The sequence below is a fragment of the Marmota flaviventris genome, chromosome 11 (genome assembly GCF_047511675.1).
Source record: "Marmota flaviventris isolate mMarFla1 chromosome 11, mMarFla1.hap1, whole genome shotgun sequence".
NCBI classification, from domain to species: Eukaryota; Metazoa; Chordata; class Mammalia; order Rodentia; family Sciuridae; genus Marmota; species Marmota flaviventris.
The window spans coordinates 84,888,397-84,911,498 of NC_092508.1; the positions used below are offsets into that span (position 1 = coordinate 84,888,397).

Sequence of the window (23,102 nt, forward strand, 5' to 3'; positions counted from 1 at the left end):
CAGAAGAAACCGAGAATAAGGACAAAGTCCTCCAGGAGGAGCATTTTAACAAAGGGCAATGTAAGAAGTTGCACTGGGGATCATCAACAACAGGATTCATTGTTGACATTGATCTTCAAGCTACAGGCTTCAATTCTTAGTGATTTTTATTTCTTTTTCAGTGCAATTGAACATTTATTGTTTTACTTAAACAGTTTTCATCACCTTAATGAGTCAAAATTCCTTTGCATTTCCTACAACATCTTCAACCCATCCTTAATTCTTTGTTCTTGTCTTCATTCTTCTTGGTTCTGAATATAGCAAGACATTATATAAATTCTGCAACTCATTACTCTAGATATGATTCTCCCAACACAGTTATTTTATTTAGAGAGAGAGAGAGAATTTTTTAATATTTATTTTTCAGTTTTCGGCGGACACATCTTTGTTTGTATGTGGTGCTAAGGATCGAACCCGGGCCGCACGCATGCCGCTTGAGCTACATCCCCAGCCCAACACAGTCATTTTAAATACTCAAAGTATTTTTCCCTTCATTTACCTATTCACATTGTTATAATTGTAGTATAGTTATTGGTTGAGTATTTGATGACAGGGACTATTTTTCCCATGATTATATCTTCCACTAACTTACAATAATGCATTTAACAAATAATACCAATTTCATTAAATTCTAGTATAACTTCTGTTCATACATTATATTAGATATCTCTTGCTATATTTAAAAAACTACCCCAGAACTCAGAGGCTTAAAACCACAAAAATTATCTCAGAATTTCTGAGGGTCTGAAGTGTGAAAACAACTGAACTAGTGGCTCTGACTCTGTCTTTCAAGAGGACTATTAACAAGACTACAGTCATTTGAAGATATTTGACAACAGGAATACCTGCTTCCAAGTTCACTCACACAGTGGCTGGTGAAGGTCTGAGTTTCTTTCTGGCTTTCAGTTGGAGGCCTCATCTACTTACTTGCTCTGTGGGCTTCTCTTTAGGGCTACTCATGACATAGAACATTACTTCCCCCCACACTGAGTCACTCAAAAGAAAAAAGAGCATGAGAGAAATGACAATGTATTTTATAAGTAAATCTCAAAAGTCAAATGCTGGGGGAGCAAGGGAGAGATGGAAGAACTTTAGATAGGGCAAAAGGGAGGGAGGGGAAGGGAGGGGTCATGGAGGTAGGAAAGATGGTGGAATGAGATGGACATCATTACCCTAAGCCCATGTATGAAGACATGAATGGTGTGACTCTACTTTGTGAACAACCAGAGACATGAAAAATTATGCTCCATATGTGTACTATGAATTGAAATGCATTCTGCTCTCATGTATAACAAGTTAGAGTAAAAAAGTATCTTTTTTTAAAAAAAGTCAGATGCTACTTATCAGACCAATATCGGTACAGATTGAGAAGGAAACTTGCACAGGGATGAAACTAAGGTAAGGAATAAATGGGGGCCATATTGAAAACTGACTTCCATAGACACCTTCACTTTACATAGCAGAAAATAGCCAAAACAATCACTGACAGGATAGGAGATTAGCACTAGTGCTGTCTTGATATCCTTCATGTTTGCACAGATCAGAATAGTCACAATGAGTTTAAAAAATAATTTTAACAGAATGAATTAATAACTAGATAATATCATTATTTAACAAGACTCAACAGATTGTGATAAATGGCTCAATAATCAATTTTACTAATATGCCGGGTGAAATCTTTTTACATCTCACCTCCCCCCAAAAAATTCTTATTTTTCAAGGTAACATCAAGTTTTTGGGTTAATGCCATCTGGTAGAACTTTCTGCACTGATGGAAATGTTCAATAGCTGTATTATCTAAAAGAGTAGCCATCAGCTATATGTGGCTATTCAGAACTTCAAATATGACTAGTGTGACTAGAGAAATAAATCTTAAATTTTATTTCATTTTAATTTATTCAAACTTAATCTTAACCTCATGTGGCCATGTCCATTATTGGACAGTGCAGGCCTAGACCAACATTTATTCTTTCATTTTCTTTTGATATAGACATTAAACGAATGTATCTTTAATGTTGTCTTATGACAAACAATAAAGCTGTAGGGTCTAATCACTTAGGTTCTGATCTGGTTCTTCATTCACAAATGCTTTGACCTTCGTAATTGTTCTTCCCTTTCTTTGCCTCAGTTTCTCCTCTGGCAAAATAGAACTACTTATCCCCCCCCCCACCACCAAGACTGTAGTGGGGATTTATGTCTGACACAAATAAATATGAAAATATTAGCTGTAGTTATTATTTGTGAACATACAATCTTTCAGTTGGAGGCCTCACTTACTTACTTGCTCTGTGGGCTTCTCTTTAGGGCTGCTCATGACAGCCCACAGAGCAAGTAAGTTACTTTCAATATATAGCCTCTAATACCAGGTATCACTTAGTTTAAAATGAATAACTATAAAGCTATTTCATTACAACAAATAATATAGTCTAAGTACCTAGTAAATATCCCACATAGCCAAATCAGAACATTTTTCTTTGAAAACAGATAAGCCATTAGCTGGAACATCTTTTTCTTCCTTCAGTTTTACATCAAAATTTTTGTGTGTGCTTTAATGGTTTTGTGGGTTTTTTGCTTCTTTGTTTGTTTTGGTAATATTTCTGTCATAACTGTGATGATCGTTATTATGAAAAAGACCAGGAGAGTGGCATTAACCAAATTCATAAAGTTGCAAATATTCATTTGAAGATATTATTACTTGAAAGTTGAGAATAATGTGGTCTCCCCCCCCCCCGCAGGAAAATGAGTGTTTAAATTCCCTACCTGTGAATATGCAGATATTTTATTTTCATAGGCAATACCATAAAGCATATTACTCTTCTCTAGGGGAATTAGTGTAGTAGGTGGCATTAAAATTAAAGCAGTGTCTTCATTTAATATACACTGAGATAAATCCAGATTAAGTGTATGTTGTATTAAAAATGGTTACAAAATTTATTATAAAATTCTACAAAGGACTGTGAGATTCCAATATTTTATCATCACACACACCACACACACACACACACACACAGAGAGAGACTTTTAAATTGAGGGCTGGACTGAGTAGTACAGAGTATATTTGAGTCATATACTTTCTGTTCACCATGTATTATTGATTCTCTATCACTATAGTTTATTTTCTTCCTCAAGGGAAACCAAGAACTTCTTCATCAATTTAGTCCAAATTTTAACAACTATCCTTTGCTGATGTATCATATAATACATTCTAACACAACAATCCACAATGTTGTGCCTATCTTTGTTCTAAATATCATGCATCTTCATACTAAGATTCAGTTTCTAGAATCTTTCAAAAGATCCATCTAAATAAATAACAAGTTAGCTTTCAGGCAAACAAATAAATTTGCATTGTTTTATATTCATCATAAATATTTCACTTAATTACTGAGGTACCTTGTTCAGACACACACACATACAGAGAGAGACAGAGAGAGAGAGAGAGAGAGAGAGAGAGAGAGAGAGAACATTATAAATTAATTAGCACTGTCCCTGCCGAATTTTTAGAAGTTCTGTGGAATATAAAAGCCAAAAGTAAAAACAGGCTGTAAAGCCCAACCAGAGAATAGATCATATGCAAATGCTAAAGTACACAAGCATATCACAGTATAATTTGTGGGATACATTTTGAAGCAGCAACATTTTGGTTTTTATTAGTTGTTGCCCTATTTATTCTCAAATTCAAGGTCAAAGGAACCCTGTCTCCCCTTTTATTCTCTTGCTGTGTATGATCCAAAGAGGCAAAAAAAATCATTATCTTGAAAGTGATTAAAGGAGGTGTTTTTCTCTCATTGCAGAGTAACAAAATTGTTAGTTACTAAAACATTACAACATAGTTTCAAAGATGTGGAAGATCATGGGTGTAAAAAATGTAATTTCAATGTACAAATGTTACAAAATTCAGCATTTAATATTAAAAATTTAAGTTCATTTAATATTATTCAAAAGCAAAGGTAATGCATTTTTACTTTAACTAATTATAACTATAATAATACATTTTCTTAAATTTTCTTAAATTATTGCTTCCAAATAATTGATAATTTATAATATTTCTATGTGGCAGTAACAGAGCCTCAGAGGAAAGAGGAAAGTTCATAATTTCTGAGCATCAATTGAAACAGCAAGATGTCTATATTTTATTAAAGTACAGCCATAATATTTTGTGAAAAATGAATTTAAATGTAATTCCTACAGAATATGTGATATACATATCAAATTAGTTTTTTATTCTTAATGCTTTAAAACTTTTAAATGTATTATTATATAAGTACTATTTTTTCAAATTATTTTAATTATATATGTCATTAGAAAATATTTGAGCTTTTTCATTATCGGACATTAAAATACCTAATTCTTTACTGAAATCTCTTTTAAAGCAAGCTATTTGCCTTTTGACTGAACTGACAACAGCCTGAAGGAACTAAAATTTAGAAGAAAAAGTCAAGAAAAACAAAAACAATTTGTTTGACCAAGTAAAAAGTACAAAAAATGGTTTGGTTTAAATGTTGTACTAATTCATAAACTAGGTCTGATTCTCCCTGGCTTAAACAGCTGTTTTTGTTTGTTTGTTTGTTTCCTGTGTAGCTAGGGAATCAACTTAAATCCCACTAACGCATTTATCTTATCTTCAACATGCCTTTTTTGGCAATACTGGTAAATGTTTTATAAAAACTCATGCTAATAAAGAAAAAAATAATTAAAATATGGATGTTTTGTATAATCTGAGTACATGCGTTACAAGTGTGTCTATGTGCAACATTCCAACAAAACTAAGAAACAAAATAGAACTTTTGTGCTGAATCAAGGACTGCAAATAATATCACAGCACACACAGCCCTTTGGCTATTCTGTTTCTCAACAGTCTACTGCAATAAGGGTCAATGGGTAGATTTTTCAGCTGTAGTTTCTTGCTAGTCTATTCCATTGACTACTGGGTTGTCATCATGGTGATGGTCTGAGAACCATCTTTCCTAGGCAAACACTGAGTGAGGAAATTGAATCAGTGTATAAGTCATTTAATTAACCCCTTCCCAGAGCTTTTAAAGTAGACATTATGTTCTTCTCTCAAAACAATGTCAAAAAACATTCTCAGTGTCTGTACCATCTGACCTCTAATTCCTTGTGCTGACATTCTGGGTCTTTGGGCATGTGCCTTCTGATGTATCAGTGGTCCATAAACCCAACTCATTTTTCCCTCACCATTCCTAATTTGAGGTTGCTATTACACTTCCAGTTGTTTGTGGCACATAAAGTCCAACCCAGACAAGCAAACTGAAATTATAAGAGACAGAAAAACAGAGAGGGAATGAAAAGATTGAATAAGAAGCTAGATTTATATTCATCCTAATGATTTTGAAATAACAGGCACTTTAGACTATCGCTACTATAAAATGTAAGTTGATACTAGTAAAATTTTATACTAGTACTTAGTTGTTAAAAGTTTTCAATGTTACTGAACTGTAATCTAAATAACCAAAAGTAATGACTGACAGACAAGATAAGGAATATCTTATCAAAAAGCAACTAGCTAATAATTGAGCTAAATATCCACTCCAGGGAGACAATATGGATTATTTTCCCTTGAAAATGATGAACAATGAGAATATGTGTGATACAATATTATATATATATTATATATATATATATGTTATATGTAATATACATAAGCATATATAATGCTTAGTAATATAGGATTTTAAAATAATATTTAAGGCTCATTAGCCAGATTTTTCCATCTCTTTCTAAAAAATAAATAAATGAATACCCAGGGCTTCAAATGAGACCAAGCAAAAGCTCTCAGAAGCAGGGATGTTTAAGACAGGCACTCTGCATTTTATGATATTCTGATCCTTCAGCATCGTGTAGCCTTTGCTTAGCATATCGGTCTCCACGGGATTCTTAGGTCAGTGACAAAGCACTACCAACCCATTTCACAGGCTGAACAAAGCTCTGAAACCTCACCTAGGCATCAGAGCTGCTCAAAAACCTTATCATTCATCATTTCTATCATGGGAGCAGTCTCCTAGTGGCTGTGCACACCATCCCCCACCTCTTCACCCCGCAATCCTTCTTCAGCTATGTTCATTCCCTACACTAACTCCATTTCTTTTCATTACTAAGAAGAATAAGGCCATGTAATATATGTTCTTAAATTCCATTTCCTGGATCCCCAAACTGCCGCTGTATTATGTCTCTGTGCTCCATCCCTACATTCTTAGGAGAAAAGTACACAGTATTTTGCAAAGTTCATTTCTGTTTCCTACTTCTGCTTATCCTACTCATTCCATGTCATTTATTCACTCATTAATCCAGTCAGTCAGTCACCTGGTCAGTCCACAAATACTTCTTGTGCATACATGTAGTTTGAAGGCAGAGTTGGGTTCTGATACCTGATCTATCATTTTCCGGCTACACAAGCACAGGCAAATTTCTTAATCTCTCTGGCACACAGTTTGGTCAACTGTGAAATGATATCCCATTATGAAGATGAAATGAGAAATTGAAGATTTTGCAATTAATGTTGTATTTGGTATACAATAGTCTTTGTAACCAGCAAAGTGTTAGATTCTAGGAGTATATATTTGAATGGTATTGTCCTCAAGGATATGATATATATATATATATATATATATATATATATATATATATATATATATATATATATACACATACATATATATATACATATACATTCCCATAAAATATATGGTGTATATGTGTTTATGTATGTATCTGCATACAGAAACATGTGCATATGTAATATATAAACATACAAATATATAACCTCCTAAAAATTTGAACAATGCAATAAACATGGAATGAGATAAGTGTCAGGAGTTTTGTAATTAAAGGGCAATATTTATCCCCCTGTACTTATTTTATGATTATATGACTGGATAATCTAGAAGAATCAATTTAAAATTAAAATTAATGAGCACCAAGTTGAGAGCCTAAAGGCAAATACATTTTTTAAAAATCCTATAGTGTTTCTATATTGTCTGATTACTATTTACAGATTTAAAAGTTTTCATTCAAAATCACTACAAAAAGATAAAATATAGAGATCACAACTTCACATGACAAATGGAGACATAGGTAAAGAAAAAAAAATCAAGTTTGCCAAAGAATTTTACAGTTTGGAAAAAAATTAGAGATAAGTCCCTTTTCTGAATATTATTAGAACCAGAATATTCAGAAAAAAAGAACAAAATCCCAATGGCCTTTTTATGTAGTTTTTTTTTTTAATTCAAAAATAAATCTGAAAGAATAAAGATGAAAATATGTATGGAAATTTTTAAAATGTAAAGAGGCATCATAGTAGTACAATAATTAACATGGCATGGAAATATCTTCTAAGTCAGCAAAAAAACAATACAGTAATAGCTTAGGAGGAACTCATAATTCAAGTAAAAGTATAGAATGCAACAAGTGTAGCCTAATACATCATTGAGAAAAATACTATTTAATATTCAATTCATTATTTGGAAATTTTAAGGTTCCATAGATTAAAAGGACTGCAATATATATTTTTTTTAATTTTAATTTTTTTTAATTCTTATACCAAATAGCTCCCATTAAGCTGGTTGCAATGGCACACGCCTGTAATCCCAGCAATTTGGAAGACCCAGGTAGGAGGATCACAATTTCAAGGCCAGCCTCAGCAACTTAGTGACTTCTTGTCTCAAAATAAACAATTAAAAGGACTTGGGTCAAAGATGATGTAGCTCAGTGGTAGAATTCCCCCATACCTTTAAAAAAGAAGGAGGAGGAGGAGGAGGAGGAGGAGGAGGAGGAGGGAGGAGGAGGAGGTGGAGGAGAAAAAATTCTTGCAGCAAATAGCACAGCTAAAATGTAACATGCTGTGAAAATATTTTGTACAGATCTACTACAGCCTTGCTATTACCTGATAAAAACCAATAAGTAAAACCTAAAATCATAATTACATTAACAAAAATGTCACAAAAGAAGTATGAGTTCTAAGAAGATAAACAGTGTTCAACATTACTAACCACAAAAGGAACTATAAGATACATTAAAACTCCAACAATAAACATTGATGTCTCCATACAGTTCTGTGTACACTCTTTAGGTAAAAATCAAAATTTTTCAAAAATTTTAAGAACCTGTGTATAGTTAAAAGGACTAAACATCATTTGTAGTATGAACAACATGATTTTGTGACACGTGCGCGCGCGCGCGCGCGCACACACACACACACACACACACACAGACCAAGGATTAAGAGATGCTATCACTATATAGACAATTAGATCATTTTTATTTCTTTGTCAATACTACTATGTAATTATTTTTTTTATTTTATTGGTTCTTCTTAGTTATACATGATCATAGAATCCATTTTGATAAAATTATACAAGCATGGCATATATCTAACTCTAATTAGGACTCAATTCATGTGGGTGGGCACAATGGTGGGATTCACTTAGGTGTTTCCATATGTGTACATAGGCATAATTATGTTAGATACATCTTGCTGTCTTTCCTTTTCCTATCCCCCCTCCCATCATTTGTTCCCCTTTGTCTATTCTGCTAATTTTCTCTTCTTTCCCTTCTACCCCTTTGTTGTGGTTTAGCTTCCACATATCAGCAAAAAACATTCCACCTTTGGTTTTTTTGGGATTGGCTTATTTCACTTAGCATGATATTCTCCAGATCCATCCATAAACTGGTAAATATCATAAAGTCATTCTTCTTTATAGCTAAGTAATATTCCATTATGTGGAGATATTTTATATATATATATATATAAAATATCACATTTTCTTTATCCATTCATCTGTTCAAAGACACCGAGGTTGGTTCCATAGCTTCACTGTTATGAATTGTGTTGCTATAAACATTGATATGGCTACTATAATATGCTAATTTAAATCCTGCAGTATGCAGAGGAGTGGATAACTGAGTCAAATGGAGGTTCCATTCCTGTTTTTTTTTAAGGAATCTCCATACTGCTTTCCAGAAGGGTTACACCAATTTGCAGTCCCATCAACAATGCATGAGTGTTCCCTTTTCCCCACATCCTTGCCAACATATGTTATTACTTGTACTTTTGATAATTGTCATCTGACTGGAGTGAGATGGAATCTCTTTATAATTTTAATTTACATTTCTCTAACTACTTGAGATGGTGAACATTTTTTCATATATTTGTTGATCATATTTCTTCTTTTGAATAAGGTCTGTTCAGTTCCTTTGCCCATTTGTTAATTTGATTATTTGATTTTTTGGTGTTAAGCTTTTCGAGTCCTTTGTATATCCTGGAAATGAAAGCCTTATCTAAGGCGATGAAGATTTTCTCCCATTCTGTGTGCTCTCTCTTCACACTCTTGTTTCTTTTGCCATGAAGAAGGTTTTAGTTTGCTGCCATCCCACTTATTGATTTTTTTAATTTTGTTTCTTATGCTCTAGGATTCTCATTCAGGAAATCAGTTCCTTTGCCAACATGTTGAAGTGCTATAATTGCTTTTAGTAACTTTATCATTTTTATCATCAAAAGAAATTTATTCATTTTAACATTTGATGGAATTGGAGGGGGAGATATTACTCCTCTGAAGATAATGACAGGTTTCAAAGGCAGCATTTGAAGGTTGGTCTATCTTTGTCTTGTTTCTTTTGGATTTTTTTCTTTCCTCTGCCCACAAAGGAATTTGGTTCTTTCCAATTTAAATTTTACTTCCTGTGTTCATTGGAACTAGCCTATATTTTCCCCCCCACCTGTTATTGTCAATTTTTTTTTAAAGAACACTCTATTTTCCTTTTCCTTTTCACCATCCCTGTATCCCTGTAAAGCAGCCTCCCACGCCACCACATGTAAAGGTGTCAATTTACTAATAGATCTGTTCAGGATTCAATGTTCTCTATCCTTGTATTATCTGCATTGCCTGACTGTGATTGTCTTTGGATCGTTTTCGAAAATATAGCTTTCCAGTTCTTTCTCCTCCAACTCTGAAATATTTGCTTTGTCTCTGTGTTTTATCCTGAGACTTCTCTTCTGACTCTCTACACTCTTCCTTGAGGATGTCATCCACTTTCAAATATTCAATTATCAATCCCTGCATGTAACTCACAATTCCCATTACTATTCTGATTCACTATTGGACCATACGTCACACTCTTTTTCAGTTTTATGCTCCAGGTCATCCCCTGGGCATGATCTACACATCTCAAAGTCAACTTATCTAAAACCAAAATATTTACTTTACCATTTCTTTCCTCAGAGTCTTTATTCCCCTGGTCCTATTTATTTTCCCCAAATTTTGATTCATGCCAATTTGAAAATCTTAGACTGTGTCATTGTCTTGTTTCTCTTCACTCAGTTGAGTGAAGGTCTACCACTTTTTTTATATACATAGATTTTTCATTTCCTTTCTTGTTCTTTCCAACTGCCATAGAACCACCCTTACCTTACTTGGTCTGATTCCTTGGAGTAAAGTTCTGATCTAACTTCTCACACACTCTTCTGATTCTCAAAATATAACATTTGCTCATCCAACAGTTCCCACTGTCCCTCAAATTAAGTGAATGTTCTGTCCTAGGCATTCAAAATCTTGTTCAGGCCAATCTGTCCCTTTTTATTTTTCACTACCACTGCACAAATGTCCTGTGCTCTAAGATGGACTGCTTTCTCTGTGTGGGTCACGTCTTCTGAAACAGAAAACTTCCTAAACTTGTTCCTTTTTTTCGTCACTCTTAAGATAATTAATCAATTCTATTTGTTACTGTTAGTGAGATGCCTTTCTCCTAAGCTATACTGTAGGGTCCTTGAGGATACAGATTGTATGAAATAAGCTTAGAATATGTCACAACACCTGGCACAATATTTTGCATAGACTGAGGAATGCTCAAATATTGTGGAATGAATCAATCAATAAATATGCAGACAGCAAACTAACACATTTTGACTGTTGTTGTATTTATATGTTTTTGTTAATAAAATAGTTTGTTGTCTCCTGTGTTAAGATTGTTAAATCCTGGGCTGGGGATGTGGGCTCAAGCGGTAGCGCGCTAGCCTGGCATGCGTATGGCCCAGGTTCGATCCTCAGCACCACATACAAACAAAGATGTTGTGCCTGCTGATAACTAAAAAATAAATATTAAAATCCTCTCTCTACCTCTCTCTCTTTAAAAAAAAAAAAAAGATTGTTAAATCCTTGGGAATGTGACTCATGTTTCTCCTTTAATAAAAATAATTATTTTCTTTAAGATAGTCTGGGAAACCTGCTATAGACAAAGGAATTTCACCAGGTGTCATACTCCTGGAGGGTTTTTTGTTTGTTTTTGTTTTAGGAAAAAAGTATAAAGAATAAAAAAGTTGTTTTTTTCCCCCTATGATTTATCAGTACTTGATCCATAATGAAATCTTGATGATTAGGGTGATCATTAGGTTAAAGCTATTTCTTTATCCAATTAAATCTTTGCAGAAAAACATAGGTGATGAATAATTTCTTAAAAATAGTCACAATTAGTTATCCCAGTGGCATATGTATCAGGTAACTTTTTTTATTTGGCAGATTTCTGATGGGAAAAAAAAGCATCAAATGACCAGCCATTTCCCTGAACGCCTCTCTTATTTTAATAGTTATTACTCTCATTCCATACTCATCTCCCCTGAGATAATGTGTTGGATTCTTTTCCTGACTAAGTCTTTCAAAAATTAAAGATAAATACAAGTCTCAGAATACCAACAACATTTCTCTTTGAGACATTTTGTATCCGTTAAACTAAAACAGGGTGACATTGGAGCCCAGTCTTCCTTGGATCAGGTGAAGCTTTCCCTGGGTAAATCTGTTACACAAGACCATTCCCTCACCCCTGAGCCAAAAGAAACAAGAGTAAAAGCACAATAATATGGTAATATCATTCCAAGATCCCAAATGTATCTGTAAAACCTCAGCTGGAAGTTGATTTAACCTCTCTGGTATTGTCATGTGACCCTGGGGTGGCACCTTCCTTCCCTAAGTGAGTAGAGCGATTACCATTACCCGTGGAAGCCAGGGCTCCCCAGTGACTCGGAAGAGTCTTGAGAAGGGATAAAGTTTCATAGCTTATTGCAATTCTTCCAGCACTGAAATCTCCTGGAGCTGAAACTCATTCAGAAATGATGAGGCATTTGAAGCTGCCTGAAATAAGGGCTCTCTACTAAAGTGACTAGCTAGTCCATAGCCCACCTGAGAAAATGAAAAATCAAGTTCAGAGGAACAACAACAACAAAAAGCCATGCTTACAATGGAGCAAAGACAGTGGCTATTAAGCTGATTTGACTCAGGCTCTTTGAACTCTTTAGATTTCTAACAGCCCATCTGCGCTAGAGGTGCTGCCCTAATCATTTTAATTTCTCCCATTTGATTCCTTTGATAACTCCTGTACCCTGGATAACTAGGCAAATGAGTAAACAAATCACCCCCCCCCCTTCCAATATCAGGATAAATGTGTTACTGGAGATTTATCAAGCCTTGAGAAATCCTCCTCTCCCTAGTGCAGTCTCTCCATGGAATCTCTCTGGGCAGTTTCCCACATTGTGGAGTGAAGGGGGAGAAGTCAACTTGCAGCCACGACGTGACAGAGGCTAACCCAGAATTTGGCTGTCAGCCCACAAAGAAGCAAAGCAAAACTGACAGGCTTCCTTTGCATTCACAAAATACTTGTTGCCATGTCTGGGTGGGTTTTCAGGTGCAATGGTGATCATTGGCTCACAAGCCTCCTCCCCCACCCCCCGCCCCGGCCTCCTGGGTTACATACTGTGTGTGTTTTAAAGTGGGCATCCTTCTATCAGGCAGGTGATAATGGCATCTTATGGAGCACACTTAAGAGTTCAGTACAAACTGCACAGACTGGGGGAGGCTCCCAGCAGAGGCCATGTGTGCAGGAGGATACACAGAGCCAGGGAGAGTTGCAGCCACAACAAAAAAGAAAAAGGGCACGTTCACAGAAGAGGAAAATGAACAATTTACACAAAAATGGTAAGTGAAAAAAGCTAACCATCTCAAAGACCATTTAAAAAGCGATTTCAGACAGCTGACGTGGAGCAAGATGGCACAACTGCTGAAGGAACTGCTTATTCTCCAAGAATGCATCTGATTGCGTATGTGGACTTAGTCTGGCTCCAAAGAGAGGTGCTTTTATATTAATTTGCTTACTGGAGGTGAAAAAAGAAAAGGAAAGCAGAAACAGAAAACTGGATGTCTAGGGCAACTTGTAAGCCCCTATACGAAGCTGCTGTCCCACTGTGGTAGTCCTGCTGCCTTCAAGGGGTGACCCTCAGTGGGCACTGCCATTGTGGACACAAACAGCAAGCTGCCCCCCAGATAGAGAAAAAAAAAATTAAAGAAAAAGCAATCTGGTGATTTTTTTTTTTTTTAAGAACATAAATGCAAAGGACAAAATTAATGGGAGAGAGAAGCACATTCAACTTTTTCAGAACTGTGAAATGAGGAGCAGGGGGAGAGAGAGCAGGAAAGAGAAAGGGAGGAAGAGCTATAGAGAAAGAGGAGAGCCTACTAAAGAAACGAGCCCCCCTGTACAGACAGCCTGACGCCAGATGGCTTCTTCTAATAAATATTCAACCTTAACTCTGTTCCCATGTAACTTTGTTGTAAAGCTGCCAGCACACCCACACAGATCTGGGCCGGCAAAATGATTACAGTAGTACAAACAAAATAGTGCAATAGAGGAAACAGACAGACAGGGTCCTGTCCACAGACAGGCAGGGCTGTAAGATGCAAGTCGATGGGCCTTGAGATTTAATGCCTTGGAACTCATAATCATAAGTCGCATCGGAGGGGAGGGCACCTCAAAAGACAACAAGCGTTTAACTCTTCGCTTTGCTTCAGGTTGCAGCAGTGAAAACATGTACACGTTTTTCTTTGCAGATTACAAAAGAGATACTATATCTCAAATATTATTTTCTAACATAACCTCTATGTTTCACTATAGGTAATAATAACCACACTAAAGCCCCCCCCCACACACACACACACACTTTTTTTTAAGTTGTAGAAATATAGGAGATTGTATTTTAATAATACTTCAGTAATTGGATAAAAATAGATGATTCGCCATATTTTTTTTCTTTATAGAACAGAGAAGTAGTTGTCCACAATGATCTTTGTTTCTTTTTCTCTTCACCACCTCCCAACAATTATTTTGTACTTAAATTCTATTTAAACATATATACCTCTTGATTCTATAGGGGAAGTAGGAATTTCAGGTTTTTTTTTTTTTTTTTTTTTTTTTTTTTGTAAGAGATAAATTGAAACTACTGATGAGACCAGAAAGTACCATATTAATGAAGAAATATACGGAGTTTTTAAACCAAATTATGGCAAAACTCAGCTTGACAAAAATTATAAAGTAAAATATTATTTCACAAATGTATTCATTGGAGTATATTAAAATGTGATGTTAATAACAAGTATTAGAGAAGGAAATCGAACTTTTGCAATTTTAATTTTCCAGCGATAATGGAATGGACTAAGCCAACTTAGTAAGAAAATACAGCAATTTGAAAAAAATCATCTAAAATGCTTGGTGTAAAAGCGAGATTCTAACTTTATTTTCTATTTCTTGATCTGATATCTAAAATTGTCTAGGAAAAAAAAAAAATCCCTAAAAGAGTTCATCATAAGCCAAGGTTTCTTTTACCTCAAAATCAAAGATATATTTCATGGGGTTATCTGTGAGCACTGATAACTCTGAGGGAATGGAGATGTAAGAAAAACCAACAAAACAAAAATTAAACACTTACCAAGAGCCAGATAAGTTTTGTTAAGTGCATACTGTTGTTTTGACAGTTTGAGAATCTGCACAGATTTTACATTTTATTACACTGACATCAAAAGCTGTATTGATAGGAAAGGACCACATTTCTAACAAAGAGAGACAGATAAAAATTAGCATTTATCTTCTGGTGATATCAAGCTTTCTAATGGTAAGTCATAGTATTTTCCTTTGCTTGCAGAGGAACTCTCTCAGGGGACTGAAAATGCATGGGAAGGTTAAGACTTCCCAATTAGGGATATGATGGAGAGCAATCCTTGAAAAGATTTGTATAAATTGCACACACGAAATACAAACAATGCAAACATATCTGTATACAAAATATGCAGTTGTGCATTCATAAAGGGTAATGGCATGCAATAATGGGAAATTATTTGAACATCTGTTTGCACATTAATCTGCATATTTTTGCACATGCAATCATCCATTTGCATCAGCATATTTTGCATGTCGCATGCACACGTTAGACACCTGTTATTAAAAACCAGGTCCATAATGTGCTGCTGATTCATTTGAATATAATTCCATTTTCATGAGATTTATCATAGAGACCAAAGGGTAGTACTTGTTTAGGAAAGTAGACAATTTACACAGGATGATACAAGTGAAATAACTGTGTGCTTCTCCCTCATCTATCTAGGTTTACAGATCAGAGAGAGAACCAAATTGGTAATGAGTGAAAACAGAACAACGTGGCCCAGATGATGGCTGCTATACTCCAGCTACTTGCTTCTGATGGAAGAGGTTGTCAAAACTCTGGGGAGCATGCTCATCATGTGTGCTAAGTACTAAGTGTACCTAGCACATAGTACAAGGTCAGTAAGTATTTGATGACTCCTTGGTTAAGAAGGGAATGTATAATTTAATTAAATGTTACATTTAGCTAATAGTTGCTGAAATTAGATAATCTATCAGGCCCTATTATGACTGCTTTTGCAGACCTATCTCAGTTAACCCATTTGGAAATCACTTTGGGGGAACATTTAGAGGCTGAACTAAAAAAGACTGGGTTCTGCTACTAACAAGGAATATGATCTTAGAGTGGTTTTTCTAATTTTGTAAAGTGGGAGACTGCACCGAGTCGGCAAGTACATTCTACATATGGTGCCACTCTCCCCTTCTTTAACCGTGGTAGACATGAAAAAAATTTATCCAGGCACTTTCCCCACTGAGTCTGGACTTTGCCATAAATTCCTTCTTAACACAGCTCTCCAGGCAACCACCACCAACTGATCAAATTTGGCACACAAGATGAATCTATTTTCTATCTCTGGACTATATTATCTCTGAGGCCTCATCCAAAAATCCTATCAAGAACTCTTACAGACCACTAAAATCCCATGTTTCTTAAAAAAAAAAAAAAAAAAAAAAAAAAAAAAAAAAAAAAAAAACTACCCTAAAGGTCTGCTTGTTTTTTAGTCACAATGTATCTTACATGCTCTGAAACTAGATGACCACTGTTAGGATTTGAGAAATGTTTGCTCTCTGTAGCAATTCACTGTAATAGCATTTTAAATGTATTTAACCCATGAAATATGCCCAAGCAAAATGATGTTCAATATATTTCCCTCTTTCGGATTATCCAAAAAGCACTTTCTTCCAGGCAGTTTTGCAAAGTGGATCAGGAAAGCAGCATGAAGCAGTACTGTGCAGAGCACAGACCTTCAGTATGGAAGAAAGACAGCAGCCGCGGTCCCAGCTTCTGCCAGACAGAGCGTTGGTGGTGTGAGAGAAAGCACAGAAACCTGGAGGCACGTTAAAAGGACATATTCAGACTCTTCAAGTCATATGGAAAGATAGGAAACAAATGCCACTCTCAGTGAGGATAGGTTTAAAAAAACTCCCTGAGAAATCCTTCAGTGTGATAAGCATGACCAACAGCTGAAATAAATCCATCAGAAGTACGTACTTAGACTTTGCTTTGAATCCAGCCCTATGTTATGTTCTTAGAGAAGTTCAGTAAGATACTGGAAGACAGTGCCTGCTTTGGGAGAAACTACTTTCATGTTGGAAGAAACAGAACTTGCAGATAACATTACAAAACTACTCATAAGCCAAGGATGCTCTTTTCCCATCCAGTTTTATCTAGACCCACCTAGCAACATTTCCATCAAAGACCTCATTTTGAATAAGGTGATCTCAACAAAGAATTCCCTGAGTACTCTTTATGTGAAGCAAAATGCTCCCTCTTATCATTTTATAACTCGAATTCCTCTTCCTATTTATTATGACCCATGTTTTCAATTCATCATGGTGATGGGGACATGTTCTTCTTGCTTGCACGTGTTGCATTGCCCCTGCTTCTGCAACCAGCAGGCTATGTTACCCTCAGGAACTCTGTTCTCCCATTCTTAGTGCTAATGTTTTGGGCGAGACTGACTGATGCACAGACTCCAGCTCTAAGAGTAGGTACATGATCCAAGACCAGCAGCCCTCGAATTTGCAGAAAATGTTGAGGAAGAGAAAGTCAATGTATGGCTACACTAGCTGATGACCAGACAGAAGATGACTAACAATAAAGCCAAACAAAGAAAACAAGAGCTGAGCAATGGACGCTGACCGATTGCTACAGGCATAATGCGAACACCAGAAGACAGCAATGTCTGATGCTAAGTACATTCCTGGACTTTCCATTTATCCAAACTTGATTTATTTTCCTTCCCATCCACCACCCAGCTCTAACCTAACACAAGGAAGCAAACCTATCTGGTGAATTCTCCACACAGTCTTACTTTTGTGGGACTACTAACCAGATCCCATTTTCTTCACATTACACAGAACCCTCCTAAGATAAACTTCTGGGAATATCTAGAAAGAAGATAACTACCATAATTGTCCTTGACTGTAGTCTTCTCTTGAGTGGGGATTCCTTGGAGTTACTAGTAGATAATTTTTATGAAACAGGGTATCTAATTATTGAGAAGAATTATCAGAATTCCAAGTCACTGTCTATTTGTGGAATTAACAGTGTTGATTCTCATTTATAGCCTCTCTCCTCCTGCTTAATTCCTTGAATAGTTCAGCCAGTCTCACTGAGACCCTCAGGGGGAAATGCCCAAGTAATATAAATCCCACCTCAGAGCTGAATTCAGGGTATCCCATAAGAACAACAACCAGGGATCGCTTTGAAGGTCATCTCAGAGTACTGGCAGGTAACAGGATGTTTGCCTGTCTGCAGAAAGCCATTAATATAATAGAATGATCTCGCTGGTAAAAATAAGTAATAAAGAAACAAACAAGATGAAGAGGGGTGAAGTTCTCATGCATAATATCAAAGCAAATCTGTAATAGCTACCTAACTAAACCTCCAAGCCCTTAGCTCATCGCCTGACCTAAAAAGTCACCCTGCTGTTCTAATGAAAGTTAGCTGTGGGAACATCTCCATCACAGCATCCCAACCACCAATATCACTTTTAAACTAAGCATTTGTTCTTTTTAATCTACTTCCTGTTTAGAAATCGCTTCTATTTTGAGCAGCACGTTTACTTTTTCACCTTTTGCTAAGAGAAATTGCATTTTATTAGCTGGAATCCAAATACAACTAAATGAGGAAAACTCAATAAAGGGACTGAAAAAAAATTTCACCCAATAAATTTGCTGAGAAATGCCAAGTTTGCGGCTGTGCCTACAGCCATTTTAGTTATAAGACACATAGTAGGAAACAGTTTTGGGGTTTTCAACCATTAGTTTATAAATTGGATAAGATAGATGTGTTCATTCATATGAAGTAATGTAATTTTTCTTGGGAAAGTTTAATATTATACAAATCCATTAGCATATTTACAAATTAATCTTCCCTTAGGAAAAAAAGATTGAAGATTTACAGAAGGAAGAGCTTTATTACTTCTAAAACTGCATTTTTAAAGAAAATAAAAGAAAAAGAAGGAAAATTATATTGAACTATAAATGCCTTTTTATGACTAACAGTTTTGCAACACCAAAATTTATGAAAGCAAAGAATAGAGCAGAGCATAGAGTTTTCAAGGAGCTCAGAAAAATTGCAACTCCTACATCACAAAATGTAAACTCCTATAAAACTAAACCTGTTTATGTGAATGCAAGCTAAATGGCATTAAATTAATTAGACACTCATGGCTATTAATGTGAACTTCCCCTGGAAATGTCTTGTTGTTTTTTTACTTCCAAATTCTCAAGCTACTTGTTCTAATTTTTGACAAGAAGGGCTTTTTAAACCTTCACACCAATGACAACAAAAATGTATTCATTTGATTTCTTTCTCAAACTCCCAATGACATCTTAATGTTGAACAAATAACTGATGACATAATTAATTCCTGATACTCTGCTGTTATAAAATGGAATTTTCTGTCATCACAGAGAAAACTTGGAATGCTGGGTAAAGAAGTCTCAATTTATGAACAAATGCCCAACATATTCTAAAAATTAAGCGATTTGACTTTCTTCAAATAGTCTCCTTTTTGCTCATTCCTAGCACTTACTTGGTGAATGTCTTTTTTTGTTGTTGTTTATTAAAGGAAGGGTTAAATGGACTTTCTACATAAACACAGGATGCAGCATAATATTAAGAGCAATTCTTAAATAACATGCAGATTTAGTGATGTATTAATAACTGCTTTTTCAACATTTCAAACTACTAAAAAAATCAAAGTACTATTTTTTCCACGGAAGATATCTGTTGCAATGTATTCAGCATATTATCATATACAATTTTTCAGGTTAAAAGACATCAAGCTGGATATGGTGGCACATGCCTGTAATCGTAGCAGCTCAGGAGGCGGAGGCAGGAAGATTGGGAGTTCAAAGCCAGCCTCAGCAAAAGGGAGGTCCTAAGCACCTCAGTGAGACCCCATCTCTAAATAAAATACAAAATAGGGCTGGGGATGTGGCTCAGTGGTTAAATGGCCCTGAGTTCAATCCCTGGTACTCCTGTGCCAAAAAAAAAAATTTTATATATATATAATGACAATATTAATAACTTTGTATTTTTCATTTATTGATCACCTTCTGTATTCTAGTACATACTTTAATGCATTATCTTATTTAACCATCAAGCAACCCTATCAAGTAAATATTGTGTTCATTTGTATTTTAGATGAGAAAATAAAGTTTCAAGATAATAAATATCAAAAACATACAATAATAAGTGAGGGAATCCAGAATAAAATTCCAACCTCTCTGATTCCCAAGTCTACACATTTAACCCTAAAGTTCCAGTTATTCTTTTCTAACATTTTCACTTGCTCCACAATGCAGCATTCACAGGTACAGCCTAATCACTGAGGAGGGGTCCTGGAAGGGTTTATCTTGTCCCTGGACTCCTTGTTCTTTTTCTCTCTGCTTCCTACCTGCCATCAGGTGAGCAGCTTTCCTCCACCACACCCTTTTGCCATGATATCCTGCTTTGCTTCAGGCCCAGAGCAATAGAATCAATCCATTATGGACTGAGACCTCTGACACTGTGAGCCAAAATAAATCTTTTCTCCTCTAAGTTGTTTTTCTCAGGTATTTTGTCCCAGGGATAGAAAACTGACTAACATAACTATAAGTGTGCTACCATAGCTCCCATAAAGCATCTCATTTTCAGGCTACACATCCTCATGTGCAGTAGCTGTCCCACAAAGGGTAATTGTCAAGTTTTCTCACTATCACTATCTTTTCTTGTGCCCTTAGGTCCACTGAACATCCAAGCATCTCTTTAAAAAGGATGGCTCAGCTAGGCACAGGCCTTCATGAGGACTTGATCACTAGGAACAATAAGCCTCCTGATTCTGAGCTCGGATCCTTTTTACCTTGGAGTTCTGACATAATGTATAAAGATGCCAATTTATTTCTAAGTTTTGCTAGAAGATGTATTATTAGCCAGATACTATAGAGACAGTACCCCTGAAAACACGGGCACTATTTTCCATTTTGGATGATTTACTGGACCCATTGATACAGTAATAACTTTGGATTTGGATGAAACTTCTGGGGTAAGAGCCAAGTCTGCAGAACCTTCCCCTAAAATCCTTCTATGATGAGCTTGATATCAACCAGACAAGTTTAATCACATTGATAGAAACCCTTCCTAGTCCTGTGTATGTGAAAAAGAACTGAACTCACCAAGAGTGTCATTTGAAATACTTGAAGATCAGTCTGGAAAAAATACCCAGAGTACCTTTTTACCTAGATTGAAATATCAAGCTCCTGTGACAGTTGTTTTAGTCGGGGTTGAGTCACTGTGACCAAAATACCCAACAAGAACAACTTAGAGAAAGAGAAGTTTATCTTGGCTCATGGTTCAGAGGTTTCATCCATGGTGGGCAGATTCCACTGCTCTGGGCCCAAGATGAGGCAGGACATCCTGGCGGAAGGGCGTAATGGAGAAGCGCTGCTCCGTTTATGACAGATAGGAAGCAAAGAGGGGGAGACGGAAGGGGCTGCAAGGAAGATGAACCCTCCCAGGGCACTGCCCTCCCAGGGATCCACCTCCTGCAGTTACGGCCCACCACTTATAGTTGCCACCAAAACTAGGATGGACTGATTAGCTTACAGCACTCATAATCCAATCATTTCGCCTCCAGACCTTGCTGCACGAACTCAGGAGCTTTTGGGGGACATGTCCTATCCAAGTGATGATGGCAGTCAAAATCTCATGGAAGACAAGTATTGAGCAAACAGTATAACATATGTGCATATAGCATTTCTGCCTTTAATATATTGCTTCATATTCACAGGTAAGAGAGAAAAGAACTGGACATGCTCAAGAAGTTTTTTTATTTTACGTTTCACCAAGTAAATGGCAATAGAACTGAAGAAAACAAGGTTGGCCTTTCAGATTCGCATACTCTTCAAACTTCCTCTCCTGAAATGTGCTGCAGTCCATCACACTTAACCTACTCTTTCCACACCTCCAGAAGGAGATACCCACAGATGCACCTATTGACTTTGGCATGAACTCAAAGAAACAAGCTTGCAAAGCTGGCCCTTTCTTTGTGCATTAACTTCAATTTCTCCTTTCCACACACACACTGAAAGAACATCAGGTAAATCCATTTACTTCCGCCCCCTCATCCCACTGCTGCTCCTAAAGTGACATATTAATTATGGCTCATTTGAAATTTTCTCTTACAAATGTAGGCTCAGACTTCAACACCTAAATGAATTATATATACGCCATGCAAGCCTGTTTGTTTCAGGTTTCTTAAAGGAAGAAAATGAATGCAGTGTATTAATCATCAAACCGATGTCCCTGATGGAAAAATAAATTATTTAAATGAGTAACACTCTCAGTTTGTTTTTTTTTTCCAATATGCTACTTTCTCAAATTCTTTTTTCAACATTTGAAAGGTTTTCAAGCAAGTTAAAGTTTGAAAAAATAATATGACAATTTACTACCAAGATGGTACAAGTTGACCAGATTAAAGCTATGTACAGACTACACAGAGTTCATCCAAATTGTTGGGTCTCATCGTCAATTGGTTCTGCAGTTATCAAATGTATGGAATGGTAATCTAAAATGGCTGTTAAGATGATCTAGAAGTGCAGATTGTCTGCTATGGACCTAAATATATTTTATCCCCTTTACAGACAAAAATACATTAAAATCCCAGCGTAAGATTTGTTTTTAATCTTAACTTCCTAGTGTACAGACTGAGGAAGACAAGTGGAATAGCCGTAACGTGTGTTTATCCAGTCTTTATTCAGCCTATTTAAACTTCCTAGAGAGCAAATCCTTCAAGTTCCCCATTTTATTTAAAACCATATTACAGTTGTATCACACATACAACTAAAAATTATAGGGATGAAACTACCAATAAGATCAAATACAAGGAGAAGGATATAAAACTCAACAGGGGGAAACAACCACCTTGACTAGAAAGTAAGCTGTCAGAGAAGTCGTTGAAACCACCATCTAGGATGTGCAGGATCCGTGTATGGGAAAGAAACGAATACCCAGGAATACCCAGGGAGAACAATTTACTAAACTCAGCAGGTACAGGGAAGAAATTCAGTGATGAGAGCTATATTTGTTAGGGGAGACTAATTACTTTTTAAGAAGAGGCAGATTGAAAATATATAATAGTGAAAATTCAAGAGAATTTTTAGTATTTAAATAATGGTCGGAGAGGATGGATTTTTTTTTTTTTTTTTTTTTTTTTTTTGGTACCAGCGATTGAGCTCAGGGGCACTCAACGAGCCACATCCCCATCCCTATTTTTTTTAAATATTTAATTGATTTTATTTTGGATGAATATGTTCATGGAACCTTCTTCTATGCTCTCACTGGAGAGCCTGGGCTTGTGGGTG

At 35.9% G+C, this 23,102-nt stretch overlaps 1 long non-coding RNA gene across 2 annotated transcripts in view; it reads left to right on the top strand.

The window, feature by feature from the left end:
* Positions 1-22,000, top strand: part of LOC139707718 (uncharacterized) — a 62,876-nt gene extending 40,876 nt beyond the window's left edge. The window contains exons 1-3 of one of the 2 annotated variants that reach the window (XR_011709186.1): positions 12,936-13,016; positions 15,473-15,647; positions 21,530-22,000. This is a non-coding gene — a long non-coding RNA (uncharacterized lncRNA). Of the gene's footprint in view, positions 1-12,935; positions 13,017-15,472; positions 15,648-21,529 lie in introns of those variants that run through there. The other variant, XR_011709185.1, reaches the window with a different exon arrangement.
* Positions 22,001-23,102: the final 1,102 nt, after the last annotated feature.